Source organism: Oncorhynchus mykiss, chromosome 21 (assembly GCF_057628025.1).
Source record: "Oncorhynchus mykiss isolate SJ-2025 chromosome 21, ASM5762802v1, whole genome shotgun sequence".
NCBI lineage: Eukaryota > Metazoa > Chordata > Actinopteri > Salmoniformes > Salmonidae > Oncorhynchus > Oncorhynchus mykiss.
The window spans coordinates 33416941-33443888 of NC_143042.1; the positions used below are offsets into that span (position 1 = coordinate 33416941).

At 41.2% G+C, this 26948-nt stretch overlaps 1 protein-coding gene across 1 annotated transcript in view; it reads right to left on the minus strand.

Moving 5' to 3' along the window:
- LOC110500370 (galactose-3-O-sulfotransferase 2) overlaps window positions 1-22802 on the minus strand; it is a 48204-nt gene extending 25402 nt beyond the window's left edge. Inside the window, exon 1 of the mRNA XM_021577702.3 lies at window positions 22407-22802. The gene's annotated coding sequence lies outside the window, so the exon portion shown is untranslated. The remainder of the gene's footprint in view (window positions 1-22406) is intronic.
- Window positions 22803-26948: the final 4146 nt, after the last annotated feature.

Here is a 26948-nt window from a genome sequence, read left to right on the forward strand (position 1 = left end):
TGTGTGTGTGTGTGTGTGTGTGTGTGTATGTGTGTGTGTGTGTGTGTGTGTGTGTGTGTGTGCGTGTGTGTGTGTGTGTGTGCCTTACTGGTTTGTGGAGGTTGATACATTTCTCTATCACAGCTCCCAGCTCCCAAACTCTCTACAACTTAACTGGAAAGGGGCAGGATACGACAGAGACTAAAGGGAGGAGGATGGAAAGAGATGGTAAGATAATCTTTTATGGGTTGAAATCGTTTTTGTCAAGTTTACAACCAAGTATGCTGGGTTGCAAGTCTAACATAACCTAGATTGGGTCATCTGTGTGTGTCTGTCTTACCCCCGTTTGTGGAGGTTGAGTTTCTCCATCAGAGCAGTCCATCCCGACACACCACCCTGAAAGAGATAAATTAGACACAGTCAACATGAGTAGTTGATATCAAATGTAACATATACATATGTTTTTCTTTCAGTTTAGTACATCAGCTTCAAACTGCTGAACATACAATATTTTGGGTTATAGAAAATATATTTAACAGAGGTTTAGATGGTACAATCATTCTTTACACAATGAATGCTTGTTTTGACACAAACTGAAATTAGGCAAACTATTAGAATGTTTTAAATCAGGAAATGGCGAAACAATTTCTGCACATTTCACCTTTAATATAACCCAATCTAGGTTATCTCCCTCTCGCTCTCTCTCTCTCTGTGTGTGTGTGTGAAAGTCTTAAGGGAGGAGGATGGAAGGAGTGGTGAGAGTGTATTATGGGTTTAAATGAGGATTAACATTTTGTAATATTGAATCTAGCTAGCTAAAGTTAGCTTAAATGTACCAACAATTAACAGCTAACATTACAGGCTAGCTGATGATATCACTTATCTTTGCTATCGAATAGCTAACATTTACTCACCTTTCTCATCGATCCTTTGCAGTTGTCTCTCACCTGTTGGGGGTCTACAGCCATCCACCCGCTTCCCGCTTCCAGTGCATCTTCTGACCAACCGTCTCAATTTGAATTATACGCACGAGCGCCCTTTACTCACGAGCACACTGCTGTTTCCAAAATGCACCGCTCTTTTGAAAAGGGTTCTTCAAAGCACCCCTTAAGTCTACAAAGGTTCAAAAACGAACTGATGGAAAAGTATGGGTTCTTAAATTAACCTTTAGTGTCATTGTTTTGGATCCTCCAGAGCAGAGACCAGGCAGAGCGTGTGACTGAACCCAGCTGAACTTACCTAGAGGCGATAGGATCAACACTACCACCACCTAATACTGAATCAGAATACCAGTGATAATAATACTAGTGTAATAATACCCAAATACTGTAATGTCGGATTGCTGGGGCAATGTTTTCGAGTGATATCCCTTGTTATAGTTTTTTAAATCTCAATGGGACCACCATAAAATGAAGGATGAATTATAATACCCCAAACTGTAGTGTTTGATTGCTGGGCATGGGGAAATCTTGTTTGGACAGGTGTCCCTTTGAAAAAAGAAATGTTCCTTTTTTAATCTCAATGGGATGAGATCACCTATATTAAAATAAAATAGAAATAAAAAATATAAATAAATCAAAGGATAACCTAAAAATGTATCATCACTGCAGTGTAGAGATTAATCTGTGGCAACCAATAAAAAAAAAGAAGACTAGATTATTTTTGACAAATTTAAAGGGATCGTTCACCAAAATGAAATATTGGTTTCCTTACTCTATAAGCAGTCTTAGGACAAGGAGAGACAGTGTCAGCAATCAATGCTTTGGGTTTGATAACCTGGCTGCTATGTGCAATTTTGTGATTTGGGTGAACTATCCCTTTAATATCGACATATAATAAATACTACATCACATAATAATGTTAAGGACCTTATGTACAGTACAGTATCTATTAGAGGTCGACTGATTATGATTTTTCAGCAACGATACCGATTATTGGAGGACCAAAAAAGCCGATACCGATTAATCGGCCAATTTTTAAAATGTATTTGTAATAATGACAATTACAACAATACTTGAATGAACACTTATTTTAACTTAATATAATACATTTAAAAAATCTATTTAGCCTCAAATAAATTATGAAACATGTTCAATTTGGTTTAAATAATGCACAAACAAAGTGTTGGAAAAGAAAGTAAAAGTGCAATATGTGCCATGTAAGAAAGCTAACGTTTAAATTCCTTGCTCAGAACATGAGAACATATGAAAGCTGGTGGTTCCTTTTAACATGAGTCTTCAATATTCCCAGGTAAGAAGTTTTAGGTTGTAGTTATTATAGGAATTATAGGACTATTTCTCTCTATACCATTTGCAGAAAAGGACCTTGTGAAAATGCTGGAGGAAACAGGTACAAAAGTATCTATATCCACAGTAAAACGAGTCCTATATCGACATAACCTGAAAGGCTACTCAGCAAGGAAGAAGCCACTGCTCCAAAACCGGCATAAAAAAGCCAGACTACGGTTTGCAACTGCACATGGGTACGAAGATTGTACTTTTTGGAGAAATGTCCTCTGGTCTGATGAAACAAAAATAGAACTTTTTGGCCATAATGACCATAGTTATTTTTGGAGGGAAAGGGGAGGCTTGCAACCCGAAGAACACCAACCCAACCATTAAGCACGGGGGGGGGGGGGGGTATTGGAGTGGGGTCAAGGTATTGGAGTGGCAATCAAAGCCCTTACCTCAGTCCAATATGTGTGATCAGAACTGAAAAAGTGTGTGCGAGCAAGGAGGCCTACAAACCTTACAAACCTGACTCAGTTACACCAGCTCTGTCAGGAGGAATGGGCCAAAATTCACCCAACTTATCGTGGGAAGCTTGTGGAAGGCTACCCAAAACATTTTACCCAAGTTAAACAATTTAAAGGCAATGCTACCAAATACTAATTGAGTGTATGTAAACTTCTGACCCACTGGGAATGTTATGAAATAAATAAAAGCTGAAATAAATTATTCTCTCTACCATTATTCTGACATTTCACATTCTTAAAATAAGGTGGTGATCCTACCTGACCTAAGACAGTGAATTTTTTATCTGATTAAATGTCAGGAATTGTGAAAAACTGAGTTTAAATGTATTTGGCTATGGTGTAAACTTCCAACTTCAACTGTATGTGACCAATAAAATTTGATTTGAAGTCAAAAGGTCTCTGTCGCTCACTTCGAATGCTGAACATCCAAGAGAACTTTGTCTAACTACTTTTTACAAGTTCACTACTTCTACATGTGCCCTATGGCCCTGGTCAAAGGTAGTCCACTACATAGGGAATAGCGTGCATATTTAGGATACAACCTCCAGTTCAAGCAGTAGCAGTAAAGAGTGGACCTGGCGCTAATTCGCCGCTGCAGAGTTCAACGGGAAGCAATGGAATGTGATAATGGAGGGGAAGGCTACAGCAGGCCGTTATCACTTCTAGTGAAGTGTGTCTCCATGCCATGGCAAGCTGTGCAGGCTGTGCAGGGCCTGGGGGGAAACATTCAGAGCACTGCACAGAGAAATATAATGAATAGAGCCAACAGTTCTGACTTCTAACACTTGAAGACTTTCTCCGACAGAGGTCTCAGCAGAGCCTGGGGTGTAATTGGGGAATTGAAATGTTCAGAACATTGCAGAAGAATACAGATAGAAATATAATGAATAGAGCAGACTAGTTATCACTTCAAGTGAAGGGTGTCTTCTCTCTGTGGCTCGGTGGCTGGCCATATAGGGCCTGGAGTGAAACGTCTGACTGCACATAGAAAAATATAGAGATTGCATATAGAAATGTAACACATAGAGCAGCAGACTCAAACACATTTCTATCTGAACAGCTTGTAATGTTGCACCCTTGAACCTTCTAAGCCAGAGCCTGGGGTGAAACATTCAGAATGTTGCAGATAGAAATATAATGACCAGACCAGAAGATAGCATTCCCTATAATTGTAGGCATACATGACAGACAAGACAGTGAGACTCATATACAGTGAGTATTCAGACCCCTTGACTTTTTCCACATTTTGTTACGTTACAACCTTATTTTAAAATGAATTATATAAAAACATTTCCTCAGCAATCTACACACAATACCCCATAATGATGAAGCGAAAACAGCTTTTTAGAAATGTTTACCAATATATAAAAATATAAAAAACAGATCTACCTTTTTACATACAGTACCAGTCAAAAGTTTGGACACACCTACTCATTCCAGGGTTTTTCTTTATTTTTACTATTTTCCACATTGTAGAATACTATTGAAGGCATCAAAAATATGAAATAACACATATGGAACCATGTATTAACCCCCCCCAAAAATTACAAATCAAAATATATTTTATATTTGAGATTCTTCAAAGTAGCCACCCTTTTACTTGATAATAGTTCCGCACACGCTTGGCATTCTCGCAACCACTTTCATGAGGTAATAACCTGGAATGCATTTCAATTAACAGGTGTGCCTTGTTAAATGTTCATTTGTGGAATTTCTTTCCTTCTTAATGCATTTGAGCCAATCAGATGTATTGTGACATGGTAGGGGTGGTATACAGATGATAGCTCTATATGGTAAAATACCAAGTCTGTATTATGGGAAAAAAAACAGCTCAAATAAGCAAAGAGAAATGACAGTCCATCATTACTTTAAGACATGAAGGTCATTCAATCAGGACAATGTCAAGAACTTTGAGTTCCTTCAAGTGCAGTCAGAAAAACCATCAAGCACTATGATGAAACTGGCTCTCATGAGAGATGAAAGGAAGACCCAGCGTTACCTCTGCTGCAGAGGATAAGTTAATTAGAGTTACCAACTTCAGAAATTGCAGCCCAAATAAATGCTTCACAGAGTTCAAGTAACAGACACATCTCAACATCAACTGTTCAGAGGAGACTGCGTGAATCAGGCCTTGACGGTCGAAGGACACCAATAAGAAGAAGAGATTTGCTTCTGCCAAGAAACACGAGCAATGGATATTAGACCGGTGGAAATCTGTCCTTTGGTCTGATGTGTCCAAATTTGACATTTTTTGTTTCAACTACCGTGTCTTTGTGAGATGCAGAGTAGGTGAATGGATTATCTCTGCATGTGTTGTTCCCACTGTGAAGCATGGAGGAGGAGGTGTGATGGTGTGGGGGTGCTTTGCTGGTGACACTGTCTGTGATTTATTTAGAATTCAAGGCACACTTGTCATCAAAGCAAAGGGTGGCTACTTTGAAGAATCTCAAAATTGAAATATACTTTGATTTGTTTAACACTTTTTTGGTTACTACATGATTCCATATGTGTTACTTCATAGTTTTGATGTCTTACAATGTAGAACATAGTAAAAATAAAGAAAAACCCTTGAATTAGTAGGTGTGTCCAAACTTTTGACTGGTACTGCAAGTATTTGTAACCTTTTTTTTCTATGCGAATCGAAATTGAGCTCAGGTGCGTCCTGTTTCCATTGATCATCCTTGAGCTGTTTCCACCACTTGATTGGAGTCCACCTGTGGTAAATTTAATTGATGGGACATGATTTGGAAAGGCTCACACACCTGTCTATATAAGGTCCCACAGTTGACAATGCATGTCAAAGAAAAAAACCAAGCTATGAGGTCGAAGGAATAGTCCTTAGAGCGACAAGACAGGATTGTGTCGAGGCACAGATCCGGGGAAGGGTACCATTACAATTATGCAGCATTGAAGGTCCCCAAGAACACAGTGGCCTCCATCATTCTTAAATGGAAATAGTTTGGAACCACCAAGACTCTTCCTAGAGCTGGCCACGCGGCCAAACTAAACAATCAGGGGAGAAGGGCCTTGGTCAAGGAGGTGACCAAGAACTTGACGGTCACTCTGACCGGGCTCTAGAGTTCCTCTGTGGAGATGGGAGAACCTTCCAGAAGGACAACCATCTCTGCAGCACTCCACCAATCAGACCTTTATGGTAGAGGCTAGATGGAAGCCACTCCTCAGTAAAAGGCAAATGATAGCCCGCTTAGAGATTGCCCAAAGGCACCAAAAGACTCTCAGACCATGGGAAACAAGATTCTCTGGTCTGATGAAACCCAGATTGAACTCATTGGCCTGAATGACAAGCGTCCTGTCTGGAGGAAACCTGGCACCATCCCTAAGGTTAAGCATGGTGGTGGCAGCATCATGCTGTGGGGACGTTTTCCAGCGCCAGAGACTGGGATACTCGTCAGGATCGAGGCAAAGATGAACGGAGCAAAATACAGAGATATCATTGATGAAAACCTGCTCCAGAGCACTCAGGACCTCAGAATGGGGTGAAGGTTCACCTTCCAACAGAACTATTTGAGAATATTCCCAATGTCAAACCACCTAGAGAATGTTCCTAGAACATTACCAAAATGTTAATGAAATGTAACCATTTTTTTTACTTTTGGTAACATTCTGTTGAACTAATGAAATACCAAGAAAATATAGTTTCTGTCAAGTTCTGAGAATGTTCCAAAGCCAAGCAACTATCCTGCACCATTCCCAGAAAGTTGTGGGAAGGTTGCATGAAGAATAACCATAGGACAACCACAATCCTACCAAGCACTAAGAAACATATGGTTCTTAGAACGTTATGTGCTAGCTGGGCAATTTTCTACACTGAGGCTTTGTGGATATGGCCCCTGTTCTATACAATACATTGCTATCTGGATATTCTGCAGAGTTTGCACCATGATGAACAGGCCCTTGTTGTACTGAGAGTATTGCGGAGTTGAGGATGTATTTCAGTGCGAATGAGATGGACAGCAAGGCTATCCAAAAGGTTATCTTCAATAGGATGCATTTCAATCATTGGGGGAACTGACCACGGCTCTTATTTCCTACTGCTGCTGTTCAGTAATTGTATACGGGTGCTGTCAGCAATGTGTACACAGCCACATGCAAGTATGCACTCTCTGCTGCACACATGATCAAGAAGGATTCATTCTACTAAAACAAACAATTGGAACACGAGACTGTCTAACGTTGCACCAACTAAACTGTGAAAAAAGAAGAAACCCGCACACTGCTCTTGATAGTATCACTGCTCTTTATTAAGCTTCATGTATCGGCCTCAACAACTTCGACAAAAGATTTTGTGAGTGTTTATAATATGCACCCGTATGTAGACATTGCTCCACCCACATCCGTCCAATGCTACGAAAGGGATTGGAGTCGAGGGAAAATAAGCAAGTGTAAGTGTAAATATAACAATGTGCAATTCATAAGTATTATAATAAAGTGTGTACATAACGTATTAAACACATAAAACCACAATGAGGACGTCGACCTATCAAGTAAGTTTTCATAAATCATTGAGTATATGCAACAACAAAAAAGTCAGAGTAATCTGAAGTGGTGGCATTAACATTTACAACATAACATGCATGCACCTGCAACAAAGTTAGCTCAGTGCCTTTTGAATTTTGAACCAACTAAACTGTCCCTTAGTGGTAGAGCGTGCTCACCTCCTGGACGTTGTGTGCTGATGTTTGTATGGTTCTCATACCTTTCTTAATCACAAACAATTAGTTATTCTTCGGATTAATTGTCTTGGCTATAGCAAGAAGTAAGATTGTCTAACTCGCCCGAAATGACAAAGGCTAACAAGTCTGGTTGGGGTTCGCAACCATGTCCGAATGAATTAAAAGATGCTAACATTTCTTGTCCAGTATGTCTCGGCTTGGTGCATGATCAGGCTGCCCTCGCTCATATCGGTTAATGTGGGAGGCTAGGGGACTGTGGGCACTGTTCCCCTACTAGTCCGTGGCGCAGGTTCTATTGATTATAGGGTAGCATTATCTAGGGAGCTTGGTGTTTCTGATAGTAACTTCCTCTCCCGGTTGCCCGTACCTCAGCGAGTTTGAGTTGTGGGACGCGGAGATGCGTTTGGACTTTGGTTGGGTTGAATGTCTCCCGGCTCCTGTGCTCTCTGTCGCTGGTTACGGGAGGCTAATCAAAGAGAGAGCCCGACCAGGTTCTGTGGGTATCCCCCCAACGCCTGTGCTTGCCTCTTCCCAGAAGGTTCCGGGTCCCACCTCAGTGATCCGGTCCTACGTAGACTTTTTAGACCATGCTAGCCAGGTTGGCTAACTCTCAGAGTCGAGCTAGCAATTGCTAGCTATTCCGGCTTCCTAACGGTGGAATTGCTTGGGTAGCTCTCTTGTTTAGTATACGTAGCTAGCGTTACGTCGCTTGGGAGCCCCCCAGAGAGCATATGAACACAATGGCAAAATTGCAGGAAATGTGCTTTAACGGTCAACTTTTGGAACAAAAACGGTCCAACTCCTCCTCTTTCTCCATTTTCAAACAGAAATGTGGTGTGCCTTTGGTGGTTCATTGAGGTTTCATTCTGGTCATGCGCCCAGACCGCCTTGGCTAGTTTGTTAGCTAAGCTAGCCACTTGTAGCTAGCCAGTAACTCCTCCAGTATGTGTTGACGTCATTTCACAGGATTTGTTTTTGGATGGAAGCTGTAGAGATCAGTAACAAATATCTTATTCATCCATTTTTGGGGTTAAGCATTAAATGACCTATGATGGTGCATTGATAAGTTATACAGTTTAAAGCCATTCATTTAGCATTTTTTTCCCAATGTCGACCTTTGAAGAAACTGTGCAGTGTTTCCAGATTTCTATGAAATAGATTTCTTTGAATATTTTCATCCAAAAATGTTTAATTAAGTATGTTAAAAAGCAGCTTGTCTGTGTTGGAATGGTGTGGGTGTTTCCCAACAACAGAACGGTGTGGGCGTATACCGGGTCATTAAAAATATTCATGCGAGTAGACCGCTGATTGGCCATCCTTTATGAGGAAAAGGGAAGCATTTGAGATACAAGTTTGAGGGTTTTAACATGTTTTTATAAGATGAGTCATAGAGTTAATAGAATATGAGATTTTCACTGGACAGTTACTTAAAAACTGCAACATTTTCTCTCAGCCTCATGGCAAAATGTGTAGAGTAGCAGAAAAGTTGCTTTAAAACTGGGAAAAAAATCCTCCTCATGGAAAAATGAAAAGAATAGCATGAGATGAGCTATAAAACAGCATTGTTTTCAAAATACCCCCCCCCCCCAGAGAGTCATAATTCATGTTAAACTGTGTATAATTGCAGGAAGTGCGTTTTAAAATGTAGGGGAAAAATGGGGGGGGACTCATCTACTGTTCGTCCGACCCCTATATCTACACCACAATTTTTCTCTTGATCTAAACGGACCGTACTACCTCATCATGGCTAACGTCGGCTAGCATGCACAACGTCCATCAAATTAAGCTTACTAGCTTTCCCCTGGCATTATGGCAATCCCATTCCTATTTCCAATTCCTAGAGTTGAAGGGAGAAAGCATCCTGCGGGCACTTCCGATGAGGAAGCAGCCTCCAAGCACTTGGATCGGGTAACCCCCAGAGCGAGGGGACTTAGTGCGGGTCTGAGCGACCGGTGCGCCGCCCGCCACAAAAGCATTACTGTGACGTCAGTGCCCCTACGTTTGGTTACAACCAAATGGGGTGCGACGTCAGCCATTGCCGGAGCCCCCTGTGTCCATAACGGCCCGGGGTTCACCCAGGCTATACAGTCTCACGGAAGGTAGGGCTGTGACGGTAATTGAATAACCGTGTAACTGACGGTTATGGATGAAGACCGTCATGAAATTTAAATAACCGTCAAAACCGTTTAAATAGGCCTACATTAATTCTAGGATTTGTTATTATTTTTTTATTAACTTTATTTTCATATAGATAAACTAGACCTAATAGCGGGATTGTTTACTAATGATTATAAGCAATTGTTTTGCTAACTTTGTCTGTATATTAAACTACTTTCTACTTTCCAACTGTCCTTTGTTGCTATAGCAGCTAATCCGCTCATAGCCGCGGGAAATAGTATTTTTTTTCACGTTTTTTAAGGGGGTGCTACAGCACTCGCAGCACCTCTACTTCCCACAACCATGAATCCGCTAGATGTCAGGGAGTGTAGAGCGCTATAGGCTATGGCACTTCAGTAAAACATATCTTTGATGTGTGGACTTTCTTTTATACAATGCAGGTTTTCATTGCTTGCTAGTAAATCAATAAATTGGTCTTCTTTTAAAAAAGGTTGGATATGTCATTAATTATTCAACAGCAGTCGACACGGTTGTTTTGGCTCTGAGGCCTATAATGCACTAATGTTGTATCAATGGACAATATGCCAATCTTCTCCAAGCTGGCATGTATAATTTTATATGGAATCTTTTCATAATTCATAGACTATTTAAAGCTGATCAGGCCCGGTCCTGCACTAGGCAAGACAAAAAAAATAGCCGCCCTCCTATAACCGCAAAGTAGAATAGTAGCCTAGGCTATACAGTGTCGGCCTTGCACTTTTATGAATACCCATGTGGTAGCCTACCGTTTGTAAAACAGGACATTTACCATTAATCCCTGTCATTTGGTTACTTTAATTTCTGTTGATTCATTTATTAATTACAGTAATTTACCATTCTCATTCGGAGTGGAAACATAGTTTGCAGAGTTCACAACCTGCTTCGCTTGTGAGAAACAAGTTTTGTTTTTTCTCACGCCATGTGTCTGATTTCTCTGTCCTGTTAATGTTGACGGAGCACTCGCACCTGAGCGCGCATAGAAGTACCTGGACTGTTTCTCGCAAATGTCAAATGTAAGAAAGTGCCCAGCTGGGCTTCTCAGTCCTTTTTTCTTCACCTCACACAGTAAGTCAATTCAATTCAAAAGATAATACACTGAAAAATATATAAACGCAACATGCAACAATTTCTATGATTGTAGTTACAATTCATATAAGGATATCAGTCAACTGAAATTAATTCATTAGGCCCTAATCTATAGATTTCACATGACTGGGAATACAGATATGCATCTGTTCATCACACATACCTTAAAAAAGTAGGGGTGTGGAGCCGAAAACCAGTCAGTATCTGGTGTAACTAGGGTTGCAAAGGGTCGGAAACTTTCAGGTAAATTTCCGGAATTTTTCCGGAAAGTTTCCATGGGAAGTTAATTTTGGTCAATTTTGGGAATTTTGCTTAAATTCATCAAAAAAGTTAGCTTATAAGAGTGGACCTTTTTTGTGGGATACACATCAGGCAATTCTAGGTCTTGAGGTATATTTCAGTTCAACTATCCCCAATTCAATGGAATTGCAACCCTCTGCATGCACAGTACATTCTTCCATCACATATGCAGCTGATTCTCAAGATCTTGCACACTAATGAGATGCTATTGAGCCAACACTATTACACTGTCTGAGCCAAGACATGCTTTCTGGTTATTTTTAATTACAATACTGGGTGGGGTGAAGATATTTTATATGATATACATAATTTTTTGTTAACTAGTAAATAGTAGCCTACAGCAAAGTGTGTTTAAATAATTTCATACTTGTTAACAATTTCTGCTAGTTCGTTTTTGCTACCATGTGGGTTTTAGCTTGCTTGAGCCTGCTAACTGAGGAGTGCTAATTCACCTGTTTCCATACATGTTTCATTTTAAAACATTTATCTTACAAAGGAGTTGTTTAATCTAACTGATTAACTATTTATCTGTACATGGAATTGTATTTGTTGTTTTTTTACTCATGATCTTCTAATCTTTACAGGAAAATGCCACGGGCACTATCTGATGTGTGGAGACATTTCACTGCAGCTAATGTAGAAGGAAAAGTGGTATACATTTGCAAATACTGTGCCAAATCAAATGTGAAGAATGCAACAAAGATGCAGAATCATCTGGCCAAGTCCCCTCAGCGCTCACAACAAGCAACCTCTGACAAAAGTCCATCTACTTCAATTCGAGGTGAAAATGATGAATCAGACACCTTATCGATTGCAACAGCTCATGGTCCTCCTGGAGTTAGGATTTTTTTTTGACTCAGTGAAGGAATGTAGTCAGAGAAATGCAGATGAATGTCTTTCTCGAGCTGTGTATGCAACTTGTTCACCTCTGATGCTCACAGGCAATGTGTATTGGAAGAGATTTCTGAATGTTCTTCGCCCAGCATACACCCCTTCAGCTTAATCTACTAATTTGCTGGATGCAGAGTTCAACAGAGTTCAAGTTAAGGTCAAGCAAATCATAGAGAAAGCAAACTGTATTGCAATCATCTCTGATGGGTGGTCGAATATTCATGGGCAAGGAATAATTAACTACATCATCTCCACCCCTCAACCAGTATTCTACAAGAGCACAGACACAAGGGACAACAGACACACCACAACGTCTCTTCAATGCAGATGAGCTGAAGGCAGTCATCAATGACCTTGGACCACAGAAGGGATTTGCACTGGTGACAGACAATGCTGCGAACATGAAGGCTGCTTAGTCTAAAGTGGAGGAGTCCTACCCTCACATCACACCCATTGACTGTGTTGCTCATGCATTGAATCTGCTCCTCAAGGACATCATGGCACTGAAAACAATGGATACACTCTACAAGAGAACCAAGGAAATGGTTAGGAATGTGAAGGGTCATCAAGTTATAGCAGCAATCTACCTCACCAAGCAGAGTGAGAAGAATAAGAGCACCACATTGAAGCTGCCCAGCAACACCCGTCAAGGTGGTGATGTCATCATGTTTGACAGTCTGCTGGAGGGGAAGGAATCTCTCCAAGAAATGGCCATATCACAGTCTGCCGATATTGACCGCCCCATCAAGAGGATCCTCCTGGATGATGTATTTTGGGAGAGAGTGATAAGCAGCCTGAAACTCCTGAAACCTATAGCAGCAGCCATTGCACAGATTGAGGGAGACAATGCCATCCTGTCTGATGTTCAGACTCTGCTTGCAGATGAAAGAGAAGAAATCCGTACTGCCCTGCCCATTTCACTGTTGCTCCAAGCAGAGGAAACTGCAGTTCCTCATCAAAAAGCGTGAAGACTTCTGCCTAAAGCCCAGCATACATGTTGGACCCCAAGAATGCTGGCATCACTACCGTGTCTCGTGAGGGCTTTGGAATGGAGATGCAATATGGCAGTCGTGCCAACATATCTCATCAGCCACCAGGTGGAAGGGACTTTGTGGATCTGAGGCTCTCTCCCCTGTTGCCTCCATCATCCTTCAGATCCCACCAACATCAGCTCCCTCAGAGTGTAACTGGGCCTTGTTTGGGAATACACACACACACCAAAGCACGCAACAGGCTGACCTGGGTTGAAAAATTGGTGGCCATTGATTGGGGCAAATGTGAGGCTTTTTTAGCCTGACAACAAGCCATCCTCGACGAACCGCCGGAGGCGTGGGAGCCCAACGAGCCGGCTGAGGCGTGGGAGCCTGACGAGCCGCATGAGGGCGTGGGAGCCCAACGAGCCGCATGAGGGCATGGGAGCATGACGAGCCGGCTGAGGCGCGGGCCTGGCCCCTGAGAGGGCCAATCTGATGGCTAGACGGTTACCTCCGTATAGAATAACTATCTTCAAAGTAAAGACTCGGGACGTCGAGTTGTGAAATGAAAGCTTATTTTAGTAATAATAAATGTTCACGTTACATTTAACAACTTTAGATTCTGCAAAACAATAAAACAAAGTTGCTAGCGAAAGTCAGGATAATCACTTGTCACCTTTTTTTTCTACTACCTGTTGCAAGGCATTCTGGTACTTGCAGTCAATAGTGTAATCCAATACCAACCAATACAACAGAAATATGTATGTTGTTCTCTCAATCGCCATCACACGTTCTAATACAATTACATTTGTAATTAACTGTAAAGAAAATGTCTTTAGACACAGCTCAATTAATTAACTGTAAACATTAACTCTGTAACCCATTAAATGTTACAACACTCCGAACGTTATTGCTACTACTATTCAGTCTGCAAGGGCGGGGGGGCTGTAGGTGTATAAAGTGGCAAGCGTTTGAGCTCTGGTGCCAAGATAAAGGACTGGTTCCTTGTCAGTGCTTATGTTCCTACAGGAACATGGGACATTTAATTTGCGAGAGTGCGACACCCTAGTATGTTGTACCTCGTTTCCCTCCTTCAGGGAACAGTAGTTATAGTCATAACGTTACGGTCTCAGTTACTAGAAGGAAAGCATCTTAGTATGCAGGTTTTTGCTAAGAGCGAGATTATTTAAGTAAAGTAATCGAGCTATCAGAATCAAATTCATAGTTTTTTCTTGGGTAAGGCCTGTTCCCAGACAGAAATCCTGGTTGGAAAATTCCTGGAATCAGGAGGTTCCGGGAATCAGGAGGGAATAAGAAGACATTCCAGAAATCTTCCAATCCTTCAATTTCCAGAAAAGGTGGGAATTTCGCATAATTTTTTTAACCCTAGAATGGATGGTAAACATGAACACATTACCTCCATTCAAAAGCATACATTGCATTAACCTATTTCCTCAAGTGACCCATTGGCATGCCAGTCAGACAGGCTAGTGTAGGTAGGATTAATTTGTAGACAGTATAGTACTATAGGGTTCATTTGGAGGCATTATAGTACTATAGGGTTAATTTGGAGACGTTTGTCCTTATGATTCTGTCACGTTCTGACCTCTATTTCCGTTGTTTTGTATTTATTTAGTATGGTCAGGGCGTGAGTTGGGTGGGCAGTCTATGTTTGTTTTTCTATGTTTTGGGGCATTTCTATGTTTTCAGCCTAGTATGGTTCTCAATCAGAGGCAGGTGTCATTAGTTGTCTCTGATTGAGAATCATACTTAGGTAGCCTGGGTTTCACTGTGTGTTTGTGGGTGATTGTTCCTGTCACTGTGTTTGTTGTCACAGGATAGGCTGTATAGGTTTTCACGTTCCGTTTGTTGTTTTGTAGATTTGAGTTATTTCATGTATCGTTCAGTTTTCCATTAAAGAACATGAACAACCACCACGCTGCTTTTTGGTCCGCTTCTCCTCCTACAGACGAACGTCGTTACAGATTCCTTAGGCCTATAGTGTGGATAAGAAAGGCCCTTGTTCATAACGGAGATAACAATATAATAGAATAGACGTAGCTAAATGGAGCTAAATTAAATTGTAGGATAACAATGCATCAAGAGCCCAAAGCACATGACCAACCAATCTGATTGCGGTCCCTTAACATTGACCCTGAACTTCTCGTAGAGACAGAGCGAGTGATAGACTTAAACATGACTCGGCAGAGTTGACATTCTTGCGTGTGTGTCTATGCGTGTGTCGTCAACTCAAAATTATGAACTAGTTCACACAATCGTGTCAGCCGGAGGTGTCACTCACAGTGACTTCCTAGTTATGGTCGCTACAGTTACTGTCTTAGCCACCCTCCACTGGGTGCACTAGTGGAAGCTTAGGGGTTCAAACAGTATTTGAAATCTTTCCTGGAATGGCAACTCTGCCAGGGTTGGAGTTTGCAATTCAGGATTTTTGTGGACTATTCCATTGGTTTCATTTGTGCCTTCAAGTTCAATTGAGCACAGATAAAGTTATTTTATCTTTCTAATACTATTCGAACCCAGGTCTGGCTTAGGGAAGGAAGACCTTAGGTCCTGAGGCTGAAGATATATTTAGCTTTAAAGCCACTAATCGTTTAACTGTAGCTGGTCCTTGGCAGAGAATGGCCCCTAGGCTCTAAGCCCCAACACACCAGCTGCCCAGGTCCTGTATCCCAAATGGCACCCTATTCCCTTTATAGTGCACTACTTTTGACCAGGCCCCATTGAGCTCTGGTCAAAAATAGTGCAATATATAGGGAATAGGGTGCCATTTGGTTTGCATCCCAGACCTTCCACCCTTCTTTTCTCCTTCCCTCCCTCACAATTAAGCATTTGTGGAGGAGGAAAAGGTGCCATGTGGTAGAGATAATGATCACTCAGATCTGTAAGGCTGATCTGAATGCCTCAAGTGTTTCTTTCTTTACCCTGGTCCCCACCAGTGAAATAGTAAACTATCTGTGATTGATTGTCTTTATGATAGTCATGAGCTGTTGTTTGACAGGTTGTAAGATTTCAGATAGACCCATAGGCAACCTATATGTTGGTATGTACTGAACCTTCAATACACAATTATGAATATAGAGTGCTTACAGTTTTTTACGATTGCTTACACACAAAAAATGTACTTTTCCCACAATTAGCAAAACCTTTACACTCAAGGAGCAAAACACAAGGCTAGATTTGCACAACTGTAAGCACATTGTCAGCTTCACACTATTTGCAAAACATTACACACAGTGATTTGCAAAACACTGAACACACTTGTATACATCAGACACAGAAGTATATCATGATGTCACTTCCTTGCAAATTCCAAAGCACTGACTGTCAAATTACCACACCTATGAGCCAATCTGTTAAACACAGCCATCAGGTGCACAAACACACGATTGCTAAATTGTAGACACACCAATCAGGTTTAAGCACTATAAAAATGCAGCAGGTAGGTTCACCTGCCTTCAACCAAAATGGAAGGAGTCAGAAGAAGAGTGAGGGTGAGAGGAGGAGTACACAGAGGAGGAGAAGGAGGAAGAGGCAGAGGCTGAGCCAGAGGTCAAGGAAGACCTGAAGCAGGAGGAGAACGTGCACAAAGAAGAAGAGGACCAAACTTATCAAATGACATTTGTGCAACACTAGTGGACCATGTTGTGAACCACGGATTGACGCTGAGGGAGGCTGGACTGAGAGTTCAGCCAAATCTTAGCAGATACAGTGCCTTGCGAAAGTATTCGGCCCCCTTGAACTTTGCGACCTTTTGCCACATTTCAGGCTTCAAACATAAAGATATAAAACTGTATTTTTTTGTGAAGAATCAACAACAAGTGGGACACAATCATGAAGTGGAACGACATTTATTGGATATTTCAAACTTTTTTAACAAATCAAAAACTGAAAAATTGGGTGTGCAAAATTATTCAGCCCCTTTACTTTCAGTGCAGCAAACTCTCTCCAGAAGTTCAGTGAGGATCTCTGAATGATCCAATGTTGACCTAAATGACTAATGATGATAAATACAATCCACCTGTGTGTAATCAAGTCTCCGTATAAATGCACCTGCACTGTGATAGTCTCAGAGGTCCGTCAAAAGCGCAGAGAGCATCATGAAGAACAAGGAACACACCAGGCAGGTCCGAGATACTGTTGTGAAGAAATTTAAAGCCGGATTTGGATACAAAAAGATTTCCCAAGCTTTAAACATCCCAAGGAGCACTGTGCAAGCGATAATATTGAAATGGAAGGAGTATCAGACCACTGCAAATCTACCAAGACCTGGCCGTCCCTCTAAACTTTCAGCTCATACAAGGAGAAGACTGATCAGAGATGCAGCCAAGAGGCCCATGATCACTCTGGATGGACTGCAGAGATCTACAGCTGAGGTGGGAGACTCTGTCCATAGGACAACAATCAGTCGTTAATTGCACAAATCTGGCCTTTATGGAAGAGTGGCAAGAAGAAAGCCATTTCTTAAAGATATCCATAAAAAGTGTTGTTTAAAGTTTGCCACAAGCCACCTGGGAGACACACCAAACATGTGGAAGAAGGTGCTCTGGTCAGATGAAACCAAAATTGAACTTTTGGGCAACAATGCAAAACATTATGTTTGGAGTAAAAGCAACACAGCTCATCACCCTGAACACACCATCCACACTGTCAAACATGGTGGTGGCAGCATCATGGTTTGGGCCTGCTTTTCTTCAGCAGGGACAGGGAAGATGGTTAAAATTGATGGGAAGATGGATGGAGCCAAATACAGGACCATTCTGGAAGAATGATGGAGTCTGCAAAAGACCTGAGACTGGGACGGAGATTTGTCTTCCAACAAGACAATGATCCAAAACATAAAGCAAAATGGACATGGTTCAAAAATAAACATATCCAGGTGTTAGAATGGCCAAGTCAAAGTCCAGACCTGAATCCAATCGAGAAGCTGTGGAAAGAACTGAAAACTGCTGTTCACAAATGCTCTCCATCCAACCTCACTGAGCTCGAGCTGTTTTGCAAGGAGGAATGGGAAAAAATGTCAGTCTCTCAATGTGCAAAACTGATAGAGATATACCCCAAGCGACTTACAGCTGTAATCGCAGCAAAAGGTGGCGCTACAAAGTATTAACTTAAGGGGGCTGAATAATTTTGCACGCCCAATTTTTCAGTTTTTGATTTGTTAAAAAAGTTTGAAATATCCAATAAATGTCGTTCCACTTCATGATTGTGTCCCACTTGTTGTTGATTCTTCACAAAAAAAATACAGTTTTATATCTTTATGTTTGAAGCCTGAAATGTGGCAAAAGGTCGCAAAGTTCAAGGGGGCCGAATACTTTCGCAAGGCACTGTATAGAGTGGCATCTGTCATAAGGACTTTTCGACAGGAAAACAGGTAGAAGATCTGTCTACAGTTACAGTAATCAGCTGCTTATTGTATGCATCATATCAGCACTTGTGATACCCCTTCCTGTGACATTGTACAGTAAGTTACATGTATTATTCTCTACATAGGATTGAGGGTCGGGAACGACAAGGAAGAAGGGGAGCCCATATTCAAGCAGGAACAAGAGAGAGAGATAATAAACATGGTTTTGGCCAATAATGCTATCAGGCTCAGAGAACTACAAGCCAACATTATCGGTGACCATGCCATTTTCAATAATGTCCATCAGGTCTCTCAGTCAATACTGGCACGCATCCGGAAAATACATCAGGTTCAAATGAAACAACTTTATCGAGTGCCTTTGAGCGGAATTCAGAGAGGGTCAAACGGCTGCGGCATGAGTATGTGGAGGTTTGTATTGTTCACTTTAGTACTGTGATGTTGCATACTGCACACATGACTTTTTTTACATTGACTGTATACTAGACTTATCCTGAACTACACAATCTTGTCTTTCACTGTATTTCAGGGAGTTTTGCAGATGGATGCTGAGGAAATCCTGCATGAATTCATATATATTGATGAGGCAGGGTTCAACCTCACAAAAGCAAGAAGGAGAGGCAGAAATATCATTGGCCACAGGGCTATAATTAAGGGCAACGTGGGGTAACGTGGGGGTAACATCACCCTTTGTACTGCCATTTCACAGCATGGGGTTGTCCTCCGTCATGCCAAAATGGGCCCTTACAACACACCTCACATTCTCGCATTTTTGGACTGATTGAACCACATCGTCACAGCAGGTAATGAAATGCACCAGATGCAATACACAGTCATCTGGGACAATGTGTCATTCCACCGCTCTGCTTTGGTCCAGAACTGGTTTCAACACCATCCACAGTTGACAGTACTATACCTTCCACCATACTCTTCCACCATGTTTTCCCAGCAAATTGCCCTCCATCTGTTAGGGATGGCCATAAGGTAACTAGAAACAGTGTGCAAGCAAGTAGGGGTTTCATTCTCCAAATTTGCAAAAATGCAAATTACTACAAGAGAAAATAAACCAAAAAGTGCTTTAAAATAGACTAAATGGATATTTATTTATTTATTTATTTTTTAAATGTAATTAAATGACTGTCCTATAAAGTTTCAACTTTAAAAAAAGATTTCTGCCTGCCTGTTTCTGCCTGAATGCCCATCTGTCTGACTGCCCGTCTGCCTGTCTATCTGTGTGTGTGTGTGTGTGTGTGTGTGTGTGTGTGTGTGTGTGTGTGTGTGTGTGTGTGTGTGTGTGTGTGTGTGTGTGTACTGTAGTGTGGCTCGCAGGCTGAGGAGAGTACAAGAGGCTGTACAGGACAGGGTGGAAGGTTAACAGATTGTGACATTTTCAGTAGGGCAGAGAGATCCACCGAGAGAAAGAGAAAAACTGTGAGAGAGCTAGAGAGAGAGAGCTAGAGAGAGAGAGAGAGAGATCTAATTATATTCCAAACCAGTGTTCTAGAGTTCCATCTCGAACTGTAAACACACTTAATCACCTAATCATAAAGCCTTGGATGAGTTCAATGAGGTGTGTTAGTCTTGTCCTGGGGCAGCAGGGGTGATTTACACTAATCTAAACCATGTCTCAGCACTGAAGGGTCAGTCAGTATCCTTACTACTACAGACCAGATGTAGGCTACACTCTATTGGAAGCAGGGGAGTTGTTGTCGAGACTCTTTGACAGAGAAATGAATGTGTATCGTCCTATCCAATGTCTATAAATTGGCCAGAGAGAGTATCATGTGATAGATTAACAGACTAGCTAGCGACTGAAGTGGTATCCCAAAGGGGACCATTAATTTTGACTCTATGTTCATGTATCATCACTCAACGTTCACCCCTCCATATAGCATGTCAGACAGTCTCTAGGAGTTATATTTCTATAGCTAGAGATATTTATCGCTATTAGCTATAAAAAAAAATATTTCTATGTCTATGACCGTAACTAGTATCTCTATAATCCAGGCTGTATCACAACCGGCCGTGATTGGGAGTTCCATAGGGCGGCGCACAATTGGCCCAGCGTCATCCGGGTTTGGCCGGTGTAGGGAATTTGTTCATAACGGATTTTTTTTTATTTTTAGAGGGTGGATCAGCTTAATAATGTGGAAAGAATGTTGCTTCCAATGTAATTGTCTGCATCATTTCCAATCCCCCATATTTTTGGGGTAAATATATATATCCATACACGCATGCATATATATACACATATATACATACACATACCTATATAGACATACATACCTTTTTAAATAATATACCTTTATTATTATTCCCCGCAAACCCTACCGCCGATCCCCCAATTGAAGTAAACTAATAAACACTTCCGCTTCTACCTTCAATCCATACATCTTATACACATTCTACAGACAGTCTCCTTTACAATAGTTCTCTCTTGTTTGTTCTTAGTCCTTCCTCTATTTCTGATGTCCATCCAGTTTGATGATTTCTATTTGTAACTGTGCTATTTCACAAAAGTTCCGAACCTAAATACATTTTACAGATCCCGTATGCTTTACATTGTTTATCTTGTTATTAGTCCCACCCTTCAGCTCCATTCAACCCCTCCCATCTGTCTCTCAACATCATCCATTTCGGATTTCTATTTGCCATATATTTTTCAACTGTGCTGTGATGCTTCACAAAAGAATTGAACCTTCCTATTCTCATAGCTTCTACAGATTGTAAATTAAAAATAAACATTTTTGCTAAAATAATTATTATATTATTGATTGATTGACTATGGCTTTTCAAATCACCCAGTATTGCTATCTGTAGTGTTAGTTCTAGGCAAATGTTGCAATTCTTCATAACGGTTCATAACGGACTTGCCTAGTTAAATAAAGGTTACATTTTTTTAAATTAAAAAGCACTGTTGAGAGCCACTGGTGGAGGCGGAGCCGGGGCCAGTCTATTGATTTGACTGTCCAAGCCCCCACCCAGTATGGTCATTATATAATTCAAACCCCATGATACAATGCCTCATTGAACACATCAAACGGCTGTCAGATATTTCGCAAAGATATTGATGTTTTTTTCTGCTGGCAAATGTCAACCAATGTCATTGCTTACATGAGATAATTGAAAATGCATTAAATATATATATTTAGCGGAAATAGCCTAATTCAGTGTGTTTATAACTGTTTAATAAACTAGTAATAACATTAGTACTAAAATGGTGAGTATTTGACGTGGTTGATGGAGTCAAATTGAATCAGGGTTATGTTCAACATAAAGAAAGTATCGATTGCAATGAAATTGCTGACATTCCAACTTAGTTCCATGTAGGCCTACTTTACAAGTGAAAAACAGCTGCTTTGTTTTAAATGGCCTAAATCAAATCAGTACTCAAGGAGGAAGGAACAAAACAATATTGTGTGCATTCTTGTCCAACGAAAATGTCACAGGTGAAGACCTGAGTTGTATCCTAACCATCCTATGCTATCATGAGAAGGCTAAATGTAAACATGTCAAAAATGCTCTTACTTAAAGCAGTTTACTGAGAACCTTCACCAGGGACCACAACAACACGTATACCTAGATATACTGAGCCATAGGATCAGCCTAAACTAGATTAGCCCATCTGATTGTCCAAAACCCTGACCATAAGCTGTCTACTGTCTAGTTCAACAACAGGGGACAGACAGCCCCATATTAGTCCCTCATTGTCTTGTAGCCTAGTCAGTGAACGATCGATTCACCTATGTTTATCGACTACCTGATGTGATGCGTCTGAGCCTCAAATACTATTGTTATCATTGCTAAAAACCCAATTATACAAGACTTCGTGATGTTTACATGGTTAAGTAATACTTAGTTGGTATGGTAAGGGGCTTGTAACGCCAGGGTTTTGGGTTCGATTCCCACGGGGGACCATTACGAAAATGAATCCAACAAAATACGACTGTTTAGTGCAAAGTAGCTAGCTAGCCCGCTTATGGAGAGTTAGTTGAATAATTTCTCGTGTGAACGTGATGTGTTTTCTAAAAAATAAATCTCCCCAAAGTTATTATTAGCGACGTTAATTACCAGTCTGTCCATTGTGGATTCACATGGCTAGCAAGATATGTGCTAAAGTTAAAATCAATATTTTCCAACCATAACTTATAAAGTATGCACCATTGTTATGCAGACATTTTACTCACCCGATAGGTCGTTAAGTGGAATTTTCTTGCCAATGTCTGGACGAGGATTTTCCTCGATATTGCCAACCCTTTCTATGAAATAATATTTACTTCTTAAACTAGCTAAAGGCCAGTATACCGCTAACTCATCTCAAGTCTAGCGAGTTCGGACCTAGCACTCGCACTTCCAAGATCTACAAGGAACAACAGTGAATGTGGTCATAAAGTTCGCTAAAAGTGTATCCTAACGTTATCATCTGAATATCCAATAGATTTCAACCAGACAGCATATTTTCTTGCAGAGTGCACTGCTTCTGAAGTCCTCTCTCCTCAGCAGCCTACTTGCTCTAACAATCAACCCTTCCCCCACTCTCCTCCTCTTATCCCTCCCTCTCTCCCTCTATACCAGGCCAGTCTGTCAGTGCTGCCTACTTCCCCTCTCTCTACTTCAAAAGTAGCTGTGTGTTTGAGTGTTTGAGTGAGAGTGCGTGTGCGTGTGCGTGTGAAGTCCCCAGTCATGCAAGCTCGAGTGCTGTATCTTCATTTGTGAGATATTAAACAATATGAAAGAGCTGGCCGAGGTCAACAAGCTACCTTTCTCTCCTATAAAATCAAACTTTTAAAATATGTATTTAGTAGGGGCCTAAGTCAATGAAGTGATATAGTCTCTAAAGTAAAGGCTATCTGTTTTATTCAAACAATAATGGCAACTCTGGTGGTTGACCAAAGATATTTAGGCTAAACCATTCAAAGCCTTGTAAAAACGTTTTTAAATGGATGTAGACTAGACTAGAGAGACCCAATGCAGTCAGTCAGTCAAGAGAGGTTGAGCACAAGTCAGCATCCAAACTCTTGTGTCATGGTCTATCGGTCCCTGTTCCTCTTCCTCCAACCCCCATCTGTTCGCCAAGCATTATATTCCCGCAGAAAACAAACGCTCCATTCATACATGCTCCTCTCGCGCTGGCGCAGGAGAATGAAACCATGAGCCCTACATGAGAACAAACTTTCTGGGCCCCGAATGAATGAGCAACCTGGACTCAGGGGTAGACGTAACATAGTAAATGTAAATCCAAAACACTCTAATTATGAATGTTACATTACATATGTGATGTATTCATTTGTGGATGTCCATCATCCATTTCAAATAATATATTACGAATTTGCTAAATGTATATGTTACAGGTTACAATTTGTTGTGGGTAACATTAGCTAGGTGGCTAATGTTAGCTAGGCTAGGGGGTAGGGTTAAAGGAACCTGGTCTCAGAACATTTCATATTATTCTGTATGTAAATCCGAGACACTCCATTTAGTATGATATGTTACGGCCGTATCGGCACTTCTGATTTTTGGGGGGAAATGCATACCAGTTCCTCTATAAAATACAAAGTAGCCTATTGCTGGCCAAGATTCACACAGAGGCAAAACAAGTTGATCAAAGCGGAATGAAGGCAGGACCTTCAGTGAATAGCAGTGGGCATTTATTTCCTGATTCCGCTTTGTTCAAGTTTATTTGGCGCTATTCTGTGAATCTGTGAGTGACAGTAGTCCGTTCGAGATAGTACAGATTGGAAATGTGCCAGCCTTAATGGCATGATGTGCTTTTCCAAGTTGTCAAATGAAGGGTTTGTAAATTTGTTTCAGAATTCTTGTTAATGTAATTCATGAAAGCACCCTTTTAAATATGATCAATCAATTAAAAAACAACATATCAGTGTCACGGTGGTCGTAAGAACTGGACCAAGGTGCAGCATACGTAGAGTTCCACATCTTTATTATAAAGTGAAACTTAAGCAAAACAAAAAAACAATAAACGAACAACGAAACGTGACTACATGATGCACATGCACAAACACAAAATAATATCCCACAAACACAAGTGGGAAAAAGAACTACATCAATATGATCCCCAATTAGAGGCAACGATTACCAGCTGCCTCTGATTGGGAACCAAACCAAAACACCAACGTAGAAATTTTAAACTAGAACACCCCTGGTCACGCCCTGACCTACTGCACCATAGAGAAACAAGGGCTCTCTATGGTCAGGGCGTGACAATCAGCCATTATCGGAATGATCCTTCAGTGCACGTCTGTGGTGCTGCTTGTGTGCCAGTGAGAGTGGGCCATTGCCCAAGGAGAGAGAGGGCAACATTTCAGCAGCAAGTATAAAATAATGACAGACTAACTAACTAGATCACCAATTCAAATCATAACTTGTAGCAGTTATTGCACTAGTTAACTATAGTTAACCAATAATTAATTTTGTTGTTGCCTTTCCACTGTAGAGTCTAAATAAATCTGCACTGTTGGAAAGCTGGGATTCCCCTCCATTAAACAGTGGCCATGTAATTGCGACAACATAAAAAAATATTCTAAGAATAGCCTAATTGACAAATGACTTGCTGTGCATAGATCTCCCCTACAACATACATATTTTAGCCTGATATTTACAGTGAATTTGGAAAGTATTCAGACCCCTTGACCTTTTCCATCTTATTAATCTACACACAATAGCCCATAATGAAAAAGCGAAAACAGGTTTTTATACATTTTTGCAAATGTATTAAATATAAAAAACAGAAATACTTTACTTACATAAGTATCAGACCCTTTGCAATGAGACTCAAAATTGAACTCAGGTGCATCCTGTTTCCATTGATCATCCTTGGGATGTTTCTACAACTTGATTGGAGGCCACCAGTGGTAGATTCAATTGATTGGACATGATTTGGTGTCACGCCCTGATCTGTTTCACCTGTCCTTGTGATTGTCTCCACCCTCTCCAGGTGTTGCTTATTTTCCCTGGTGTATTTATCCCTGTGTTTCCTGTCGCTCTGTGCCAGTTCGTCTTGTCCTCTTTTACTAGTCCTCCCGGTTTTGACCATTGCCTGTTTTTCTGGACTCCATTCCTGCCTGCCTGACCATTCTGCCTGCCCTGACCTCGAGCCTGCCTGCCATTCTGTACCTCTGGAACTCTGAACTGGTTTTGACCTTTTGTCTGTCCATGACCATTCTCTTGACTACCCCTTTTGGATTGTTAATAAACATCTTGGACTCTAACCATCTGCCTCCTGTGTCTGCATCTGGGTCTCGCCTTGTGCCCTTATAATTTTGAAAGGCACACACCTGTCCTCTATATGAGGTCCCACAGTTGACAGTAGAGGTTGAAGGATTAATCGGCATGGCCGATTTAAATTATGGCCGATTTCAAGTTTTCATAACAATCGGTAATCTGCCTTTTTGGACCCCGATTATGGCCGATTACATTGCAATCCATGAGGAAACTGCGTGGCAGGCTGACCACCTGTTACGCGAGTGCAGCGTCAAAAGGATCTTGTGGCTGCAATGAGCCAAGGTAAGTTGCTAGTTCGCATTAAACTTATCTTATAAAAAAAAATCAATCTTCACATAATCACGAGTTAACTGCACATGGTTGATATTACTAGGTTAACTAGCTTGTCCTGTGTTGCATTTAATCAATGCGGTGCCTGTTAATTTATCATCGAATCAGCCTGCTTCAACTTTGCCAAACGGGTGATTTAACAAAAGCGCAATCGTGAAAAGCACATTCGTTGCACAAAAGTACCTAACCATAATCATCAATGCCTTTCTTAAAATCAATACACAGAACTATATATTTTTTTAAACATGCATATTTAGTTAAAATAAATGTATGTTAGCAGCAATATTAGCTAGAGAAATTGTGTCACTTCTCTAGTGTTCAGTGCAAGCAGAGTCAGGGTATTGTCACACCCTGGTCAAAGTATTTTGTGTTTATCTTTATTTATTTGGTCAGGCCAGGGTGTGGCATGGGGTTTTTGTATGTGGTGTGTATGTATGGGGATTGTAGCTAGTGGGGTGTTCTAGCTAAGTCTATGGCTGTCTGAAGTGGTTCTCAATCAGAGGCAGGTGTTTATCGTTGTCTCTGATTGGGAACCATATTTAGGCAGCCATATTCTTTGAGTTTGTCGTGGGTGATTGTCCTTAGTGTCCTGATGTCATTGTTCTGTGTTAGGTTACACAAGTATAGGCTGTTTCGGTTTTCGTTAAGTTTATTGTTTTGGTAGTGTTTGTGTTTAGTGTGTTACTTCATTAAACATGGATTGCAATAGACACGCCGCATTTTGGTCCGACTCTCCTTCTCACCAAGAAAACCGTTACAGAATCACCCACCACAAAGGGACCAAGCAGCGTGTCAACAGGCAAGAACAGCCCAAAGTGGAGTACAGTATGGACTATACTTCTTGGGAGGAGATAGACAGGTGGGCGGTCGACCCAGGGAGAGTGCCGGAGCCCGCCTGGGATTCGATGGAGCAGTGCGCGGAAGGATATAGGAGAATGGAGTTTGCGAAGCAAGCAAGGCGGCGTGGACGGAGGCCCCATAGTCAGCCCCAAAAATGTCTTGGGGGGGGGGGGGGGGGCTCAGGGAGAGTGTGGCAGAGTCAGGAGCCAGACCTGAGCCAACTCTCCCTGTTTATCGTGAGGAGCCAAGGAGGAGACCAGAACCAGAGCCGGTGTTGGAGGTGAACGAAACAGAGACTGTGAAGGAGTTAATGGGGA